The sequence below is a fragment of the Rhyacophila brunnea genome, unplaced genomic scaffold, assembly GCF_057557595.1.
Source record: "Rhyacophila brunnea isolate RB1 unplaced genomic scaffold, BYU_Rbru_1.0 scaffold_1, whole genome shotgun sequence".
Lineage (NCBI taxonomy): Eukaryota > Metazoa > Arthropoda > Insecta > Trichoptera > Rhyacophilidae > Rhyacophila > Rhyacophila brunnea.
In genome coordinates this window covers 8,574,374-8,598,267 of record NW_028232751.1, presented here as the reverse complement: position 1 = coordinate 8,598,267, position 23,894 = coordinate 8,574,374, and positions in this window count along the sequence as shown.

Here is a 23,894-nt window from a genome sequence, read left to right as displayed (position 1 = left end):
TGTGAAAACCATGCCTTAATAGATAATGGTCCAAAAATAATCTTTTACCTGTAAAATATCTAAAATTATCCCATCAAACCACATATAATTTTGGATATTTTATAGATAAAATAATATATTTTATCTATTATAGTCTGGTTTAGGCAAGGGTTAATAATGAATTAAAAAATTGAACCAACAATATGTGTAATATGTATATTTAATCCAACGAAAACAAATAAGTATGAATGAAAAAGTGCACACAAGTTTTGTCGTATCGCCCAAAATATACCAAAACTATTATGCTTTGGTTTTGGCAGGGTTTAATTAATTTTTAAAAACTAACCAACATCATCTGTAAATTGTAGTCTTAATTCAATAAAAACAAATACGAATGACTAAAAAAGTTTAATGTGCACTATTTATGACGGATCTTAACAGCCTACCTACACCCTTCGCTACTGTATATTATGAAAGTACTTACGAACATTGCAAATATAAAGAGTATTATTATGAAGTTGTTTGTACGTTTGGCCATCTACGAGAGTTTCAGCATCCGTCCCCAGCACCATATTTCAAAAACGTCTAGTTTCTGTTCTTTTCTTGCGTCTACACTCTACTGTCCCACTTTCGGAGGCATATTAATTATATATATATCAAATCAAGAAGACAAGAGATCTTACTACACGTATTTTAGTCGTTTTGGTAATATTTTTGCTCTTCCAAATTGATTTCAGTTTCGAAATCGCATTGTATTGCCAAAGTAGTTCTCCTTTTGATATCAGTCTTGCATCCACCTTTTTCGAATATGCTCAATTTGAGATAAATATATTTGCATCTTTCAGCTCCAGACTGGATTATTATTAAGATATACCTATAATCATCAATTTATTCTTGAATATATTTATATTTAAGCATATCAGTTTTCTTTCCTTTTTAACCCCGTAGAACAAGATTTTCTTCCCCATCTTTAGCCATTTCTTCGGGTGGTTTCTCAATGAGTAATTTTTTGTCCGCATAATAAATAATAAGAGAGTGAATTTAACATTAATTAATTTGTTTGAACAATCATTTTCAATGTGAAAAATATTCAATTTCTTTTATTTTGTTAACTGTCAATTCATGGTAGAACTTTATTGTATTTTTGATTAATTTAATAAAACGCATTTTTTTGTAGTACTTACTCCACTTTTAATCAATAAATTAGAACCGGTTTCGTCTGCCTCAGAGAGAAATTTTCAACTGAATAAAGATTGACTGACTAAAAAAACAGTTGAAAATATCCCTATGAGGCGGACGAAACCGGTCCTAATTTATTGATTAAAAGTGGAATAAGTACTACAGAAAAAATTGCGTTTTATTAAATTAAACAACAAAAATATTCAAATATAAATTATTATGTTGGAGTGATTCATTAAAATGTTCAAAATAAGATTTTTGGTACTGTTCGGTTATCAGGAATACAGCGGAAAACACATTTTGAAAATACCCGATATACTAGATTATTTGTTAGTTTGGGCTAGTTTAGGTTAGTTTTGGTTAGGTTAGGTTAGGTTTGGTTAGGTTAAAATAACAAATAAACCAGTTTATCGGCTATTTTCAAAATGTGTTTTCCACTGTATTCCTGATAACCGAACAGTATCAGATTTTTATTCTGCATTTGATTGTCACCCGTTGTTTTAAACTACGATGTAGAGATAAGTGAAAAGAACGAAGTTAATTAATGTTATTTACATTATTATTCCCTAAAGAAAATTATAATAGATTTTATTTGAAATAATCTAATTTATAATCTGATTAAATTTATTATGTTTGTATATAATATATATATCTGTCTAAAATTTAAAAGAATCTGCAGGTGTATTCTGTATTAATTTCCTCATCTCCCGTATATTTAGCGTAATCCAAGTAGGAAAAAAGTTTCCAGTAATATTTCACGATTATTTATAACGATGTCGGTATACAAACTTTACCTATTAAGCTTCCCTGATAAACTTTTAATGACGGTCCAAGATTTTTCAAAGTTAATTTACTTGAATAGGAATATGGTGAATCGGATATTATCTTCCCGTTTATAACCATGGCGTTACAATTATTCTAAGTGGGTCATGGACTCCTCCAATATCCGATTTCAAGGGTCGGCAGCTCTCATCTCTACAGCGATAATGAATTTACAGTGGAATAATTATTGTGCTTCATTGATTATCTTCATATTTGAATGAATTGTTAGTACTAATAATCAAGACACATTTCTTAGATATTATTATTTAACATCCGTTAATATTCAAAATATTTCCGTTCAATATATTTTATTAGAATATTATTTTTATTTGCGTTTACGTGGTAGAACTGCATTATAATGATTTTTTAAATGAATACTTCAAAAGATTTAAGAATGTTTTTTTTTGAATTTGAAAACACTTTAAATAACTACTAGAAAAAAATCTTTTTTGAAAAAAAAAAATACGACACTCGAAGACACACAAGATAAGTAAAATAGTAACGTAATTCAGAAAGCACTTCAGAGAGTATTGTAAAAGCCAATAGTTTAAATTTGTCGCACTATGCTATAGGTAGCATAATGGACAGTGCACATTTACGCGATTCCCGAGGGGCGCAAGTTCGTGTACTGCTGGGTAACTGTAAAACTATACCATTGTTTTAGATATTTTATAGATAAACTAATATTTAATACGGCTTATGGTTTGGTTTAGGTGGGGCTTAATGAATTTAAAAAAAACACCATCCAACGAAGACAAATGAGTATTACTGAAAAGGTGTGCATTAGTTTTGTCGGATCACCCATAGCATACCTAAACTATTATGGTTTTATTTAGGTAGTTCTTAATAAAACTTAAAAAACTAACCAGTACCTACCATATGTAAATTGTATTCTTAGTTCAGTGACTGACAAAATTTCGTGTGCACTATTTATGCCAAATCTTAGCAGCCTACCTCTATCCCTCGCCACTGGTATGTAGATAAGATAACTTTTACAATTTTAACAATCATTAAGTTCAAAGAATTTAATAATATGGATAAAAAGTTTAACTCTTTTAGATATTCTTTATGATAATATTACAAAGATAAACGTCAGTTTTTTCTCTTTGTGAAAGTTTTACCTTTTTTTATTTTATGCACTTGATCTACGCGATATTAAAATTGCATCTTTGACGTTAGTTGGAAAAATAATATTATGTTTTCATAGAGAAAAGTTACCTGATTAAACCAAGAGATAAAAATGAAAATAATGATATACCTACATACTTCTAGTAAAATATTGAAATAAGATTTAAACTTTTTTTTTTTTTTTTGATTTTCGGTGGTTTATTATTTTTTTTTCAATTTTATGTTTTTTGCAGCATTGATTTAAATTTATAATAAAATTAATTACAAATAATTAGTATATTTGGCTACAACTACTAATACTTCCAACGTATACAATGGTCATTGCTATATTATTTTATAAAAAAAGGAGTTGAAAATAATCGGAAAGATTCACCATAACTCTAGCATAATAAATAATGCTTCAATTTTCAATAAAATATTTTAGGACATACTATCTGGTCAAAATCTAACAAATATACGTACATTTTAATATTATAATATATTATGTAATTTCAAATATTATCGAATAGTATTATATTAATTTATAAAACTCTATATACAATTAGGTACACGACTTTTATCTAGACTAGAAACCGATTATTTAAAGTGATACAAATAAATGTCGATATTAAATCATAGTTGTATTATATGTTCATTATTGTTCATGTGTTGGCTCATGAAAATGTTTATTGATCTTATTTGATAAAAAAAAAAAGATGGAAAAATGAAACCAACGTTAAAATCAAGCACTTACGCTGACACACAAAAACGTTATGTACAATATTGAATTTTCGGTTGTTGAAAATAAATACTTCAGATAGTTTAAAATATTTTGCTACATTGTGTGAAAAATAGTGTGACGTAAAATTCGTGATCTGTTTTATTTTGAAGAGTTTCAGTTATTACTAAAGATAATAATATAATACATTTTCTGCATTAGAACACTTGATGATGGTTCCGCAACATTTTAGTGTGTGTTTATTGTGTACGTCGGTGCATTAAGAAATAACGGCTTTCTTTGAGTTTTCATTATTATATACGTATACAATTATTTATGATAGTTAATTTAAATATTCTTAATAATAATAATTAATTGTTCGGTGTATTTACATACGTATTAATATAAAATATCTGTTCTTTTACATGTAGTTAAAACTACATTTACATTATTCGGTACACATAATCATCAACCTGGGTCGATCCACTGCTAGACGAAGGCCTCCCTCAGCTCTCTTTTCTCTTATCAGTCCCTAGTTCTTCGCTGTTACGTACATCCACCGAACTATATGAGTTCGTCCATCCAGCGGTTTTTAATGCATTTACGTTTAGTGCCTCTTGGGTACCAATGTATGACTGTATTTGTCCAGCGGTTGTCTACTCGTCGAGAAAAAATGATTATACATATAAATATAATACCATCAGCTCATGGAACATTCAAATGTTATTATTTAACACGTTTAGTGGTTTATGGGATTAACTGTTCGAGTGAATTTGAAATTGTGTTCAAATGCTCTCGGGTGAAATTCAAACGGAGATAGTTACAAATTAATCTGCAACACGATTTGACATTGAAAAGGTTGCAGAAGCGACACGTGTAATATAATGTTGTTTCTAGTAACCGTACACACTGTTTGGAATATACCATAATGAAAAATTGTCTAATAATTTCATATATCAATTAAATCTATCAATAATAATTTCAAGAAATATTTTTTTGACATCTGCAAAACTTATTTAATGGCCATAACGGGTTCTGATCACTAAATCATGAAATAATAGATATCATTGCCCTCAACTCAATTATTTTTCATTTAATCCTCTTATTTGAAATATGGGATTTAATTAAAAGTCTTTTCAATTTTTGATTCAATTCGTAGTAATCGCCCCGTTTCTCCATTGAATATTTATATTGAAAAGGCATGCCAGAATAAACGGAAGTGAAATGGAGTACATTATTTTAGCATTAAATATTATTATATTTCACCTATTAATTCGTGAAAAATTAATTTGTTATTTATTTAGTATAAATTGATACGTTGGGGGTTTAGATGAGTGTTAAACTTTTTTAGCCATGCTAGGAAAGTGTATTTTTTGTAGCACATGGAACATGCACGTATTTTTTTCTAGATTGTGACCATTTATGTAGAATTATCGGTTTTTATCTGCTTTGTTTTAGTGGATTTACAAGAAAAAAATAACAATAATAGAAAACGCTGTGCATAGTTCTATTATTAAGTACCTATTGAGGTACAGTTTTATGAGGAATACAGCGGAAAACACATTTTGAAAATACCCGATATACTGGATTATTCGTTAGTTTGGGTTAGCTTAGGTTAGGTTGGGTTAGGTTAGGTTAGGTTTGGTTAGGTTAACCTAACAAATAATTCAGTATATCGGCTATTTTAAAAATGTGTTTTCCGCTGTATTCCTCATAACCGAACTGTACCAGTAATGATTATAGAAAATGAATTAAATACACTATTTTTTTTATTAAAATAATTATGCTGATCCAAGTATTTAAACCTGGTTACCAGCTCGAAGGCGGCTGTGCCAAATCGCGGCTGCATATATATGACGGTTGGAGATGAAGATGGTTAGAACTCAAATCAACACTCACTAACAACAAATATTTCTTTCTTCTCTCTCTTCTTGGTGGTGCACTCATGGCTGAGGATCGTGACCACATTTAAATTTCGCCATCCTTTGAGCGACAAATAACTAACTAACAACTAATTGCAGAATTATTATTTAAAGAAAATGGGATATTTTGACAGTTATTTTAATATAAAATTGAATCAATGATATATTTGTTTATGGTAAAGATAAATCATAAATTTTACTCAAAGGTCAAGTAGACGGTGTGGCATAAAGTGGAGTGTTTTTAAAATTGTGTTTCACAAGGAATGGTTGTTAGATATTCGATTAATCTATCTTAAATTAAACACTTAAGTCACAAATTAATGCTTCTGTAAGAAATAAGAAAAATAAATAATCCACCTGCAGTAGTTTATAAATTACGAATACATAATAATGCTTTACACCAATCCATGCCTGGTCTGTAATAATAGGTGATCGATTGAAAATTGAAACACTCCGCATGTGTGCCGGGAAATTCAAAATTAGAATATCCATCCAAAGGTGTGGCGTGTTAGATACATAGCACTGGAATTACACCAGGTAATACATAACTATAACATACATAACCGCTGTCGATCGGCGGCCTGCTAAATTGGTGATAGCCTGTCATAGTATTACGGTCAGCGATGGTGAGGTTGTATTAGCGTAAGTGGGGTCTGTGTGACACAGAATAACACTACTTTAAACTGAATTCTAAGAAAACACAAGTGCTATCGTAGATGTTGTGGTACAATATTGTATCAGAAGTGTATAGTATGAAACTAGTATGATACGCTTGTACAATTTTTTAATTTAAAAATTTCGAACATGGGGTTATTTTCAAGTAGGATTAAAGTATTATCAATATCTCGGGACCAATATCAACAGTCACTATACAGGGCTTATTAATAGCGCATTTAAAACAAAAAGATTTTTTTGCCAGATCCAGTCATTTTTACTAGTTTTCAAAAATTACATTTGGTGTGTAGCGGGGAAACTAGCGTTTTTTTTTGTAAAGCGCCAGCTTTAAAATTTCCGAATAATTTTATATACCCACTGTCATTCCCCTCCATTTTCGAAAGTGAAAACACGCTGTCACTTTTATTCTTTGTATGGATTTTCGTCTGGATTTAGGACTTGAAGGTGAACAAATAACACACCGGAATTGTGATCAGAAACGGCGAGGTTTATTTACGTTAATATATTCTAAATGGTTACATTTATATACAAATTATTTTCAATTTAATTTTGGCGGATAGCGAAGTTACCACTGCTTACTGCGTTGCTGTCAAAATTTCTTCTCCCGTTAAAACAAACGGCCGTTTACGAGCGGTACAAATGCGGCGTTGCCGTTCGTATTTTTTTTTAACGGCATTCAGACAATGTTGCCGGTCAGATATTTAACATTATTTAATTATTTTCGCAATCAACCCTTACTATTTGTTGGTTTGATATCGATTTGGGCCTCTCCAGATTCACAGAGACATCCCCAAATGGGGGCCACTTGGGAATGTAATACTAGTTAATTAGTTTTTTATATGAATAAATTCACCAGTCATGCAAAGTTTTCGTCACACTTTAAGTTTAAAAAAAAAAGGTAATTCTTAATGGGAATTACTAAAAAACTTTAATATTTTATTTTATTACTCGACAAGGAATAATAAACGTGTCGTGGAAATCTTACCTTTTCTGTAGCTTCATTCATTATTAAAATAATATGACAAACACATTATTTTTCCAAGTTATTGTATCTTTTGTACTATTTTCACCATCTACAAATTTATGTGCGAAAGAAAAAGAGAGATAAGTCTAAAACCACTACCATTCAAGAGAGCTAAAAGAAGATTGAGTTTTGGCAACATTATATATTTCAATATGAAATTTAATAATTCAGAAGCATTGGTTCGACTCGTCCTTTTTTTGCATTTACTCATAATATATGCATTGTGAGGAAAATGGTACTATATTCCAGTCACTTTTCAAATTTTAAGGTTTATCTCTCTATTCCTTTCGCGTACAGTATTTATTTACTCCACGACCGCTTACATTTTTACATTATCACGTCTTGTATATTATTTATTTAGAATGGAGTTAGCCATACTAATTATCTACATATTAATAATTAGTTAGTCATTATATTATTTTAGCGAATTGCATGTAATTTACACAGTACATAGTTTTTGTTCCCTATGAAACGGAATTATTGTACCTGTCAGTGACGTCCCGTGGGGGTAGGCAGATTGAGCGTCGCTTGGGGTGGCAGTTACTCGAAAGGCGGCAAATCGAAGAGAATCATTTGGTATATATAGACATAGCTACCTAAACTGAGTACTTAATAATGAAAATTTCTATACTTTAAAAAAAATCAACTCACTGGTTGGAAACAAAATGTATTAATTAACATAAAAGGTTAAACAGGGCTGTAATATTTTTGTCAAGTGTTTTGATAAGTATAGAATAGACCCACTGAATAATACAGCAATCAGTCACAAAATCAAGAGGGAGCTGGGGTAATTATATATTGGGGGCTCATTTTTTTTAAACATCCTTTTTTGTTTAAAAAAAATTATAATAAAATGTCATTATAATTGTTCAACATATAAGTCAGACTCTATTAATAACATTAGAGGGAGTGAAAATAACAGACGTCAACCAATGTTGTGTTAACTTAAAGATTTTACCACGTTTTTATTAGCTCGTATTCTTGTTTGTCCAGTACACATTTTTCTTGTGTGTCCAGTCCTAGCAACTAAATTATTAATATATACGTGCGTTACTATGGAAATCAATATGAAATGTTAAAATGACATTTCAGTATTCTATATTTATTCAGTATTTCGATCAAGTACAAAAAAAGTATTAATTAATACAATAGAAAATTTAAAAACGTGGTATTTAAAAAGTTCTTTTTGTCTTGTAATTATTTAATTCATAACTATTTATTATTACATAAATATATTTTCCCTCCTTATTCAAATTATTTTTCAGGCTGCTGGCAATTAAGCGGTCCTTGGTTATAACGCTAATAGTTTTCGAATGCTATGTCTGATACTAATAAATCTGTTATATCTGACATTTATTACAAATTGCGGTTAATCCTTGCAATTAAATTGCTTACGTGTCAAAGTAAACAGTGTGTACATAGGTACCGTGTCTTCGCTGATGTAAAATATTATTAACGCTAATTTGAAATCGTGATGTTCTCTTGAACTCCAACTCGTGTATCAGCTGACATGGCAAACGCATCAGTGTCAAGGATATGGTTGCATAGCATGTGGTGTGCACGGAACATGACAGTTTGAAGGTCGTAATATAATATTATGTAAAGTTGTGTGCATTTTGCTGAAGGTAGATGCTTCCCGAAGGCTATATCCTAACCCTCCGGCGAGCTGTGAATTATTTGATATTCATTTTCTGCACATAATTTTCTCATTGCAACTTGCAGTCAGTCACTCACTTTCATGATGATGTTCTATTGAAATTTCAAACTATCTACAATCTAACTAAATGAATAAAAAGTTTTATATGATATGTTGAGCATGCGTCGTACAAATGAAACTTTATGTTGCATTTGAATGATTATAAAGCCTTGCCAATAGAGATATGGGTCCACTGAATCAACCTGCCCCGCACCAGACTCGAGGCATTAATCGCCAAGTGTGAATGCGGCATTAAAATAAAATCCAGATATTTATACTGAATCTGTAAATATTCCAATTTCGTTTTTAAGTGGCGGAATTACACATTATTATTATAAAAATGGCGTAAATTATGTATTGTAAAATATATAGACCCAACTTGTTGAAACTACATGTTTTCCAAATTAAAATCTTTCAATAAAAATGATAGTAATTATTGAAAGTTTTATTTACGGCATAGTTGCATTCGAAGTAAGTAGTAAAAAAAACTGTTAAATAGACGGCACTACCATCGGATAATAGCGTATTCGGCACCCCGACCAATATATTAAGTATTGATGTGTATGTTACCATTTATCCAAAAGCCTATAAAATTATTAGAGATTTTTATTTAAATGGTCCGTATGTGACACCACTCATTGCGAAAATACAAACAAACCTTTTGATACTGTGTGTAATAAAATAAATATTATCGCCACAGCTGATAATGTCCTATTACAAGATGTCCCTGAGCACTTAAGCTCGGTCAGCGATACGGAAAATGCCGATTATTTACCCAGCGACACTTTGCAAAGGGAATTGCAAAATTTACTGACCGTAATCCACTCAGAACTTACACATTGGCTGTATATTGTACCTTCCTATTTACTTCCGACTCAAAGCGAGTGCAAGTCCGAGTACATACACATACTATACATTTTGCGGGCTGAGTTTTTCACGTCGCGTCGTAAAGTGAGGTATTTTCCGGTATTTATTTACTGACCAGTCGATAGTAATAAGTGTAGAGTTTGTTAGTTAAACTCATATTATTAATGGTCGTGGCATCTTAATTCTTCTTCTTATTGTGCTATCCCGTAGCAGAGGTCGGCCACCATCAAGGCGAACTTAGCTTTGTCATCTGCTACCCGGAACAGTTCAGTGGAGCTGGACTCGTACCAATCACGGATGTTCTTAAGCCGCAAAATGCGGCATCGTCCTCTGCTACGAATACCATTGATATTTCCTTGAATGACAAGTTGAGGAATGCTGTACTTTTGTCCTCACATAATGTGATCGAGGTACTGTAGTTTCCTGGTTTTTATTTTATGCAGATCTTCTCGGTCCTTTTGTATTCGCTTGAGAGCTTCAACATTTGTCACCCGGTCAGTCCAAGTAACTTTGAGAATGCGTAGGTATATACAGTCTCATCTCTTGGTATAATCTTAATTATTTTAACAATAACCACTGTTGTCTTCAAATACAAATAACTCACACGATTGCCAAATATTCAACTATGAACAAAAAAATCCAGGATCCAACGATTAAAGAATGTAGATTGTAAATACTCTATCATTTATTGCTTGCTTTGTGTTTACTTCCAGGAAACTTTTATTCTACCTGCCTCAAAGCTCATTAGCTGCTTTCGCCATAAAGATACTATGCCTTCCTTTAACCTGGATACTTTTGGGTGTTTTCCATCATTTGAATATGACCTGCCCAACAATGAAACGACTTCTAATTTTACATGTGAAACGTTAGAGAGGCACTGTATAGCCATTGTCTCAAGACATGTGGTGTCTTTTTTGATGTTCTGTAGTATATGAAATAACGTTGATGTATTGGTGTCATTTGCTGTAACGCTTGTTTCAATGCTAGCAAGCTATAACAATACAACTGAGAATCGCTTTTGCCGTACCCATGGTGCCACTGTAGAATATTTTACGTGTACCTCTGAATAATGCATACTGTTCGTGGCTATACTTTCCTCGATATATGCTGATAATATGTACATAAGTATAAGTATACATATCATGGAGTTTGTTTCTCTTTTTAAATTAAAACGTATTAATATTATTAAATTAAAAGGTTTAATAGATTACTATTTTATGTAATAAAAATACTTTATGCAGTCATCAAATGCTTAAAATAAATATAAAGGATAATAAGGCTTCAAAATTATATAAATAGATTATCTACAACGTTTAAGGAATGTCCAGGGTTATGCTCTGAAAATATCATAAAAGCTCCAGTCTGACCTACGCTGAGCATGCGGCTCTTAAACTATTTATTTTATTTACTCACCGTACGTTTAATGGTTTTGAATTTGGCATATTTATTATTAGATAACATTTTTGACGATTTGCGTGTTTGGGCGCAACGTTGAATATCGACAAATGATTATCAGCGGGGCTTAGGTTGTATCCGAGGGTAGTAGGTACCACGGGGGATGAATGGCGAGTGGCGACTCTGTTTTTTTTCAGCTGAAGGCATGATGCACGGTTGATGTGACTTTATCTCTACAGTCAGACACAAAATTTGGGGAATCATTTCTTGCCCTACTGGTCTATGATTTGCGATTTTCCCGTTTCAAAATTGCATTTTTATTACCACGTTTTTATTAGCTCGTATTCTTGAAAGTCCAGTACAATTTTTTTCTTGTTTGTCCAAGATTTGTATTGGAGATTTTAAACTAACTTCCCGACTAGCGAGATATTTAAAACTTTTAGAATATATCATAACACGGCGACAATGCATTATTTTAATATTTTTAGCCATCTTTAAGCAGAATTGAATTCATTTTCAGATGATTCTGTTTTGTATGGTAAGTTATTTCGGAAAAAAAAAATCATAAAAAGTAAAACACTATTATTGGTTTCTAAGGGGGTCCTAGCAAATAAATTATTAATATATACGTGCGTTACTATGGAAATCAATACGAAATGTCAAAATGATATTTCGGTATTCTATATTTATTCAGTATTTCTATCAACTACAAAAGAGCATTTATTAATACATTTTGTCAAGTTTATATGATTCAACAGAAAATTTAAAAATGTGGTATATAAAAAGTTTTTTTTATCTTGTAATTATTATTGATTATCAGTTTAATCTAACTCTGTCATTTGCAAGAGTTTTCGCTGAGGAATTCGTGCATCTATAACAATTTGTAGTTAATCTGGCGGCAATTTTATTTGAATCAGATGACGCAATCGATTCTTCAGAGGATTTTAAAGGGGGCCTTGAAACGTTTCAAACCAGTCATAAAATTATTAATGACACTGACATCTGGAAAAATGCGTATTTGTTACAAATCGTGTATAAAATACTACAAAAGCATAACAAAATTCCTGCAACTAACATCAAAGAAGTCTGACGTCCAAACTGCCATTCAAATAGATATTTACATAGATACGCACAAAAAATAATTACCTAACCTCTAATAATTGGTAATATGATTATGTCATCACTGTCATTTTCAACGATAATTATTTTTAATATTAATACTATCGACTGAGGGTACTTGATGGAATTTGAATTTAAATTGTAATGGATTTAAGTTTTGCACTATTCCATTTAAGTCGTTTTTTGCGGCCCGAGTTTCGCCTTTCGGCATCTTCAGGCTTAGTAGGTAGGTGATAAAGTTTTACTTACTTTATTGTATTAATTTATTATATAAGTTACAATTAACTGTATTCGTTGTGAGTGTGTATTTATCTTTTGGTGAGTGCACATAGTGCCTGAAGATGATGAAAAGCGAAACCCGGGACGTAAAAAAACGAGTCAAATGGAATAGTACAAAACTTAAATTCTTCATAAATTATTTTTAGTTACAATATTATGTGATGATGTGTGATGTGTGATGTGAGAAATACTTTGATACATTGGAAGTTAAAATGTATAGTTTTTTTTTTTTTTAGGTTGGGGGTGTCAAAATTATTCATTGCGTTGGGATTCCAAATGCCTATATCCACCACTCTAAATACTTGTCTAAATTGTCTTAACCCAATGCTTACGGGCCGCACAAAATTGTGTTTTTGCTAATTGCTTTTCAAATGCAAATTAACACGTTAATTACAAAATTAATTAAAAGGGCCCGTAAGCATTGGACCCGTAAGCATCATATCCAAATATCATATTGCGATCATTATAAATGTATTATATAATACGAGTATATCAAATAATATGTATGTGAAAAAATAATGAAGTAAAATATTACCTCTATCACACGTAAAACAATTCACTTTTACACGCGAGATTTTAAGATCCATGGCTATGATTTTATAAATTTATAATAAAGTATGTTGTTCCATAACTATATGGGTAGTTACTTCGCTATGATAAAATTACGTTACCTGTGCTGAATTTTTATTTTTGATAGCTTATAAATTTGATCGGTTAGGTTATAGAGCGCGAGCTTCCATTAAAACGTCATATTTATTTTAAAATTGTCGTAAGCCGCGCTTTCAACGTTTCAATTTTCCACCAGTAATCTGCTAGGAAGTGACATGCATTTAGTTTATATAGCAAGGCCTGAAGTAAATATAAGCATATGTGCGAGTGAGAAGGAATTCCGCTACGATCAGTCTCTACAATATGCATTAGAGTGAGATGGAATGTAGATTGCTACTAAATCGAAGTGAATAAACTGACATTTGCCTTATAGGTTCCTATATAGCAGCAGGATAGCTAAATGAAAAGTCAGTTAATGTCAATTCAAAAGTTATTTTTTCATACAAAAAAAAATCAAAAATAACACATAGTTAGAAATAATAAAAACAATAATATTAGTAAAAAAATGTATTCATCATAAATTAATTACGTTTATAAAACAAAGATTATACTTATAAGTTATTTAATGGGAGCATTGAGGTCTTAGTTGTTGAGCAACAATTTCTTTTATATCAATATCAACATTATTGTTGTGGCAAGTCTAATTATATTTTCAAGCGTCCATCAAGCTGTTTCTATATTTTGATTTTATGTATTTAATGTCAGAGAAGGCACGCTCGCAGATATAATATGTACTTCCGAACATAGAAATGATTTGAAAATTCTTATCAACAAATTTATGTTTTTTTCAAGCTGGAAAAATTAAGTAGTATATTTCTTTGTTTTGAAAAAGTATTTTTTATATTTGGTATTACAATGAAATGATTTCATATTAATGTATGATGGGTGATTCTCTCCCTAATGTTTGATGTAAAATTGTTCGCGGGCTGCAAAAAAATTTTGGCGGGCCGCCAGTTTTACAGCGCTGCTATAGATAAGAGATGAGGCAAACAATGCGGAAAGTATTACTAAAAAATATTTCTTGGCTTCAAAAGAAAATAATTATTGTTTATTATTTTTAATACACGGTGTTGTATCAAAGTTTAGTAACCGAACTGCGAGAAACAAACATGCGGTATAGTACTTTACGGGTATGCTAAAACAGAAGATTCTCCAGTATTCAGACCTCGTATATTTCGTTTAAAATATGATTATCTTCACAGTCCTACTACTGCAGTTCTAGGTTATACAACTCTCCTTTTCCCTTCTGGTCTGTTGAATTATTGTTCTTTATCTTTCACACAAGTTGCCCAACTTTTGGGTGTGCGATGATTGGGGGATAATCATTCAAAGTATACAGTTCGTGGTTCTACCTTACCCCCCCCCCCCATGTAGTATATTACTCGCATCATCATCAGCCTGAATCTATCCACTGCCAGATGAAGGCCTCTCTAAGCTGATTCCACTTCTCTCGGTTCTGTGTGTTGTGCTGCCACGTAGTTCCGCAGAACTTTATCATTTCATCGATCCAACGACTTCTAGGTCTACCTTGCGAACGTTTTGTACCTCTTAGATACCACTGGATGACGAAATTTGTCCAACGATTGTCCCTCCTTTGAGCATACTCGCATATCGTTGGAATAACTCTTGTTAGTAGCTTTCTCTCAAAGAAGTCTAGTTTATTTTCATATTTTTGATAAGGCCCAGCATTCTGACCAATAGTTTAATTTTAAGATAAGCCTAGTTTTGAAAAATAGAGTTTTAAATAAAGTTATTTAAAAAATAAAATAGATTTATCATAATATGGTATCTGGTCTGGAGATAGGCTGTGGAGAACCGACATAAATAGTGCACACTAAACCCACGACGGCCGCGCGGCTTAAGCGGCGGCCTATAACGTCGTGGGTTCCAGGTTCGAATCCTGGGTCTAGCAAGTACATATATTGTTTTTCAATTAGTGTAGAGTCAGAGTATGGACCTAATAGGTTGAGCAAGTGGTTGACATCCATTTCTCGTAAAAACAAAATCTGTTAATACAAACTTCCACTCTGTGGAGGCCCATGATCTTATTAGGATCGGACATGGTCGAAAAAAAATATTCATATGGGATTATAAAAAAATTAAAAAAACTTTATCAGTGCAGGTGATGTTTGGTTAGTTTTTAAAATTCAATTAATCTGCGCATATCAATTCCATCGACAATTTGTATTCTTATTTCAATGAAAACAAATTAGTATGACTGGATTTACGTTGGATCTCCATAGCCGACCTCCACCCTTCATCACTGGCTGGAGTGATTTCATCCATAATTATATCGGAATATTAATACTTGAGATTCTACTAAATTCTATATAATTTTAATAATATATTAATAATTGTATTAATACGCACGGAAAACGGCCATACACAGCCGGACAATGTGCTATCTCTTTAGTATTATTGCTCTAATCTTAGTTAGTAGTAGTATAAGTCTGATCACTACTTACTTGGCCACATATACCCTCACTTTCTGTAAGCAACAACTTATGGGTCGTTTAAAATTTAATGACAGTCTTCGCTTTAAGTTGGGGTGTGTTTTCAAAGATAATAAATGGATAAATAATTTACTTAGTAGTTTCTCGTCAACTCTGTTATAGTTTAACGCCATTTAAACGAAGGGTGTCGTATTTATGTTATATATACGCACATAATTTATAATATATTATATTATATAGAAGACGTAAACTGTGGTGAGTCTACTTTATCAACTTTACGGGAGAGATAAATTAGTGATTTTTTTCGTTTCAAACACCTGGTATTTATTAGTGAGAATGTTTGAAAGACCCACATATAAGTATTTATTTTCAAAGATATATATATTTTGTTTTGTATCCTTTCTAGCAGTAGTGAAGACTCCATACTAGGTGACTATTTAAAGCCTACCTTCTAATGAAAAAATATTTTTTAATTGCATATTGACTTATATATATAATCATTTGATTATATATTCTATAAAATAAATTATTTTGCCAACGAGAGATGTGTAGGAATATATTACACAGATAATTACGAAACAATCTGCAGAGGTTTTTGGTCAACGGCCTAAGAGAGTAAAATATATTCGTATCCGGAAATTTGTACGTAAACAGTTCACCGCGGGACACTTATTCGTGGGCCGCAGTACGTGAAACATAAGTTCGTGTAACATTTAATCAAATGACGAGTTCTTCGTTGAACATTATTATTTTACCGTGGAGTATATTTGTACGTATGCTACAACATGTGGAGATGTCTTTATTAGGTTAGGTTAGGGTTAATCTAATTGGAACAGTATTATTTGCAAACTATCGCCGCATTTTGTAAGATACGTACAAATGTATTCCACGGTGAAATGTTCAACGAAGAACTCGTCATTTGACAAAATGTTATACGAACTCATGTTTCACGTACTGCGGCGCACGAATAAGTGTCCCACGATGAACTGCATACGTACAACTTACATGTAACCAAATATATTATACTAGTGTTAATGTACAATAAAAATGATAAATTGATTGAGTTAAGCATTTCGAAAGATTTTTTGTGTATATAATAATATAATGATGAAAACGAAATAAAGCTTCGTTTGAAAGCTACATTTTCGCGAATATTACTAAATATTTTTTTGAAATTTCATTTACATGTTTATCAAAATAATGCTGATACTTTTTTTCTAACCCGTGTCAAACGAATATAGCAAACAAGTTTATCTCGAAAAATCGAAGAAATGAAAGCGGATATTAGAAGTTTTATTAAAATTGTTACTTATACGTACACAATATATATATATATATATTATCATAATCATCATCATCAGCCTGAATCTATCCACTGCTGGATGAAGGCCTCTTCAGGCTGCTTCCACTTCTCTCAAATGTGCGTTGCGTTGTCACGTATTCCGCAGAACTTTATCATTTCATCGATCCACTGGCCTCTAGGTCTACCTTGCGGAGGTTTTAGGTTTTGTACCTCTTGGATATCACTGGATGACTAAATTATTCCAACGATTATCTCTTCTTCTAGCAATGTGTCCAGCCTCAAATTTATACGACTTAAATGCATTAAATATAATATCGTCTCTTTTGTATCGTTCCTCCATTGGTAAAACTCTTCATAATTGTTCTTCTGAAGCAAACATGTCTAAACCAATCGAATAAAAACGCATAGTTGTGCAATATCCGTGTAATCTACCGACTCGTCAAATTGCGAGGATAGGAATTTACATTTATTTTATTAATGTTTTCCTGTAGAATTTCTTCCAAGTTCTCATCACTTGTGTTCTTGACATGAGTGTATTTCTTGATAATAATATATTGTAAGAGAAGAGATAAGAACTAGCGGATTTTAAGAGCTTGAAGGACTCGTTTGAACAAGAAAGAGTACAATATATTATTATGTTCGCGACCGACCAAAAATACCTTCGCGATCGACGCACTGACAATCCTTGCTATATCGTCTCTGTTCTGGCAGAACACACTAACTGGAGAATACTAGTTTTGAGTAATTTGACTTTTAAGTTGTTAAAATGTTTGAAATGGTCTATTATGTGAGTTTATTAAGTAATCGTAAAAAGGATGACTTTAAAATAAAGACCGTGTATTTATTAAGAAGGTTTCCAGACGGTAAAGTTTGAAATAAGGAACATTTTGGTAAGTATAACTAACTCAATATGTCATTTTTTCGAATTAGTGTCTTCTGCCAGAACAGTGACGATATAATATACCAATATTTAAAAAAAACTGTTATTTAGGATTTAATAATATTATATTTACTACAAAACATTTTGTATTACAGAAAATATTGTAGCAAGCTTTAAGATTAGCAAGATTTTACACAGATAATAAAATTAGTAGTTCATGTCAGATACATTAAAAGTCCTTCATATAAAAAAACAGTATTTAGATGAAAAATCCAAAACAATTCATAAGTAACAAATCAAAGTAAAGCGTCAACAGCAGGCCATTATTTTTTATTTTATTTATAAAAAAATTCCAATACGAATAATATTATCTTTTTATAGATAGGTACAATAAATTCATCTATAATGTACTAAATTAGTTTTGGAATATAATATAAGTGTGTATCTAATGTTGCCATCAACCAAACCTGTCCCGTACCATAAATCTATCTTAATCAAGGGAATCTTCAATTATTTATAGTTAGAAATGTCTCAGGACCAGTTACCCAACACTGAAGTCATCACGCAGTGTTCTTTCACTTTAGAACTATGTGTGCCCATGGGAGAGAGGGACACACAGTGCCAAAAATAAAAATAAAAGCATAATATAATAAAAAGTCTAATGTCTGAACCCATTGCTCCCTTTTGATAATTGCAAAAATTGTTCATCGTATTTATTGTATCATTATTGTTTTCAGTAGCGGCCCAGCCCGCAGGCTGCTGGGGGTCCCAAAAAACATCATCTGGTAAGTGAATAATTTTCTACTTATTGAGGCCAAATGATTTAAAAATACTTTTTGATCTGTAAACATCTCAACTCGAAAATACCAACCGTTTAGAAAGCTTTCCACTAATATAGTATGAAAGTAATTTTATAATTTGTGTTGTGCATATTTTTTTTGACCATGTCCGATCCTAATAAAATCATATGGGCCTCCACAGAGTGGCGGTTTGTATTGTTTTTACGAGAAATATATTTTAGCCACTTGCTCAATCTATTATGTCCATACAGTGGCGAAGGGTGGAGGTAGGCTGCTAAGATCCTTCATAAATAGTGCACACTAAAAATTGTCAGTCATACGTATTATTTTCATTGAAATAATACTACAATTTACAGATGATGTTGGTTAGTTTTTAAAATTCTATGAAACTCTGCGAAAACTAAGCCATAATAGATAATAGTAGAAAAATACTCGTCTATCTATAAAATATCTAAAATTATGAAATTAAATCATACATAACTTTCGATATTTTATAGATAAAACAATATTTTTTTTAATCTATTATAGGTTGGTTTAGGCAGGGCTCAATGAATCAACAATATGTGTAATATGTATCTTTAATCCAACGAAAACAAATAAGTATGGATAAAAAGGTGGGTCGTACTGCCCAAAGCATACCATAACTATTCTGGTTTGGTTAAGCAGGGCTTAATTGATTTTTAAAAACTAACCAACACCATCTGTAAATTGTAGTCTTAGTTCAATAAAAACAAATATGTATGACTAACAAAGTTTAATGTGCACTATTTATGGCGGATCTTAACAGCCTACTTCCACCCTTCGCTACTGGGTCCATAGGTACTCTGACTCACACAAATTGAAAAACCAAATGTGTACTTGCCATAACCAAGATTTGAACCTGGGACCCATGACATTATAGGACGACGCTTAAGCCGCTCGGCCATCGTGGGCATAGCATATACCAACTAATTATAATTATTGGACATAGTTTGGATAGTGGTAAAGTATCCGCTTAGTAAGTCGAGGGTCTCGTATTCAAATCACAAGTCTGGCAAAATTTACGTTTTTTTTTATTATGTGTTTGAATCCAGAGTATGGTCCTACTGGATTAAATAAGTTTTTGTTAATAAAAATATGTTAAGAGCCTCTTCGCGAGGAGGCCAAGATCCATACAGGATTGTAGAGCCAGTTAAAAAAGGTAGTATACAATTTGCAAACGAGTCAACAGTATTTGAAATTGCCAGTTCAATTTGAAAAGGGCGTACATACAGAAAAAATCGGTGTTTGTACCTACTTACGTACGCGCGTTAGAAGTTATACTTCTTTGACGTAACAAAACAAAAACAAAACTTGTGATAAACTAGATTCTTTGACTAGCTCTTAATTATCTTTTTAAATTACACACTCAAGAAAAAGGACCGCTTATTGGAACGCCGTTTGTTTATTTTTACAAACTTTAACTTATATTAATACCAACTGTCACACTGACGATTAAAAGTTTGTTTACTTAAGGAATTGCAAATGGCCGACAATAATAAATTCGCTGCCTAGGCAACGGAACAATTCTAAACTATAATATATATCATAATGTGGCGTAAAGGTAGTGCGTTCGGCTAATAACTGAACAATCGGTAGTTCGAATACAATCGAGTGCGTTTTTTCCCAATGAGTTCCCAAACGCGCCAAAAGAAGTATAACTTCAAAAAACAAAACAAGGTTTATAAAATTATTGTACTGAAATTATTATGACGAGATTCTCTGATGCATATTTTTTAATGTAAAAAAATCCTCGCAGAAAAATTATATTAATATACTTTTCATCAGTCAGTTGTGGCTTATTTTATATTTAATTATATTACAGGAAATTTATCGGAAAGGGACCTCCAACCCTACCATAAAATAATTTGTCACATAATTTATTAAAATAGAAAAAAAATATTGGATTAATTTCAGTCGTAAGGGGACCTCGAAATCATTCGACTCTTGCAGCATTCACGTAACTTAAATCACCATTGTGTACAGACAAATTTAATATTTACGTAATCAACGCTTACTTAGCCTGAGATTAAATTTGACAGTTATTTAGGTATATATTTCAATTATTTTATGTGCTTAACGTGTTTGATATTATAATTCCAATAAATAATGTTCTAAGGCAAAACTTCTAATCGAAACCCTTTTACCCTACCACGCCATTAAACTGTTTGGGTTTGTTGAAAATGAAAGAATTTGTATTTCGCTATTAAGTTTTCATGTATGGTATTTTGCAAGAGTGTTATTGACATTTTGCAAGATTTTTGATATTTTAATAACTTTTCCCGTAAATATCTACCTGTCACCGTTTGATATAAGCAATTAATTATACCTGTACCTGAAAGCCGACGTATCGTACGTATGTGTAAAAATAACACTTCCGGGAAAACACAATTTAAGATAAGACTTTCGGCTTTTTGGTTTTAGAAATTTCAGGTTTCTCTCATGAATATAATCAAAAGGCGAATTGACTTTGAAACATACGATACTTTAATGGTAAAAGATCTGTACCTACATAACTATTATTTTTTTTTGCAAAATCGGGTATGGGTAGGGAATTTATATCGAAAGAAATTGTGTTGATACCTAGTATCCAGTGACGTCCCGTGGGGGTAGGCAGATAGAGCGTAGCTTAAGGGCGGCAAATCGAGGAGAATCATTTGGTATATATATAGAAATAGCTACCTAAACTTAGTAATAACGAAAATATATTTCCATTAATAAATTCAGCTCACTGGTTGGAAACAAAATGTATTAATTAATGACTGTAATTTTTTTGTTGAGTACGCGATGTCTAGTTTACTTCCGTCGCCATTCGACGTCCATGGTGACAAGAAACCACACCGTGCATGGATGATACAAAATACTGTAAACAAAAAATGGGGAGAGATTTTGGCGCTTCCCAGGGGCGGCATTTTGTCTAGGGACATCACTGCTAGTATCGGTCAATAATTATCTATAGTTTTTTGAAGTCTCTTTGTATGCAATACATTGGCTATACAGTATATTATAATATTATATACATATGTTAATAATGGACAATTTTGTCCATTACTTTGAAGAAGATTATTAAAACGAGATTTAGTCAAAATGTGTGTAAAAGAAGCTGAAAAAAGTTTATCTACTGAGGCTAATGATTATAACTGATACAAATAATTTCGATTTGTTGATTAATTTATATCAACGAATGTGCTCTGAAGATAGAGATAAATTCAATCAAAATAGCATTGCATTACAAGCGTGAAACTAGATTTTTAAAAAATAAGCATTTTTAATATAGTAAATAAGTGTAAAATAAATAAGTTGTTAGCAAAAAGAACGCAGAGAAAATTTTATGGGATTAGTTAGATTTATTATCATGCCATCTATAGCGACAGAAAATTGCATCAGCATAAGTTATACCGTGACGAAGTTACTCCTTTTTCATATATGATAGTTGGCAAACGAATAAAAATATTATCCAAAATTAGTCCTTTATCAAGTGGTAAATGATCACTTACGTTTTTATTGTGGAGTTAAGTTTCAATAATCTTTAAATCAATTTATATTAAGGTTGTACATACTATACATTTTTTATACTAATCTTTTCTGTATTTACGTATATACCACATTATGTTTATTCGTTTACACACACTCATACACATTCATGCTCACGTACATGCCACACACAAGGAACAATGTATTGAACGAATTGTCGGAAGTAAATAATTAATTTTAACATAATGGTTGTTCAATTAAAATTATAAATAACACGTAAGTGTGTACGTAAAAACTAAAATTTTGAATGTACTTGATGCCATCTACTAATAAAAATTGTTAGTTATGTTAAAACTGTGGTTAATGAAATTTGAAATAATGCATAGTTGTAATTTTATTTGACGTTAGAAATTTCATCAGTACAGTAATAGTTAAACCTAACTGCTTGGACTGCAATGAATGTGGGTTCAAATCTCATTCGGTTAATTTTTTTTTTTACAATTTTTTCTAATATTTAGTTCCTGAGTTTTTTTCAAATGAAACATGTAACACATTCGCGGACACATGTTAGCCAATACACGTTAGTGCTATGACACATTACAATTTTTATTTTTTTAATTTTGGACACGATATATAGAAACGTGTTAAGTCTTAAGAAACGACACTATCTAATGAAAATATGTTTACACCGTGACACAACTAGCAGGGAACATATTGTTTTAATCCAAAATACGACTTCTATAATAAACGTCTTGTCGTATTCCATTCCACAATACAGGACGTTAATGGACGTCCAGTCACATCACATCTCGCAAAATACGACGCTTATATACATCATGTCTGCGAATGTGAATTAAAGGTTGTTTATTCAACACAAAATTTAATGGTCTTCCACCATCAGCTACTTTCAATCCACCACAAGATGAATATGTCTCCTTGCTGCATCCAGTTTTCAGTCCTTAGATTTTTGTATTTTACAACGTTTTTCTTAGCTCGTATTCTTATTTATCCGGTACAAATCTTGCAATCGATTTTTAACTAACTTCCCGACTATCTAGACACTTGAAACTTTTAGAATATAACAGAACACGATGCCAATGCATTTTTTTAAAATACCTTTAGCCATCTTTAAGTAGAATTTAATTCATTTTCAGTTAATTCTGTTTTGTATGAAAAGTTATTTCGACACCATTATTGGTTGCCTGGGGGGTCCTAGCATCTAAATTATTAATATATAGTGCGTTACTATGGAATTCAATATGACATGTCAAAATGATATTTCAGTATTATTTCTATTAAGTACAATTTTTTTTGATCGTTTAAGCTAGTCAAGTCAAGTTTATATGATTCAACAGAAAATTTAAAAACGTTGTATATAAAAAGTTTCTTTTTATCTTGTAATTATTTAATTATCTGTTCTGTGCCTAATGTCTTTCTTTGCTCTATTACCCGTTTATTTGTATATCAATTTCTACGCGTTATATAATGCATCTCTCTGTATTTGTACCATGTATTCTTCAATCATTACAAAATAACAATAATTTTACTTGATATTTCTGTATTCATATCATTTTG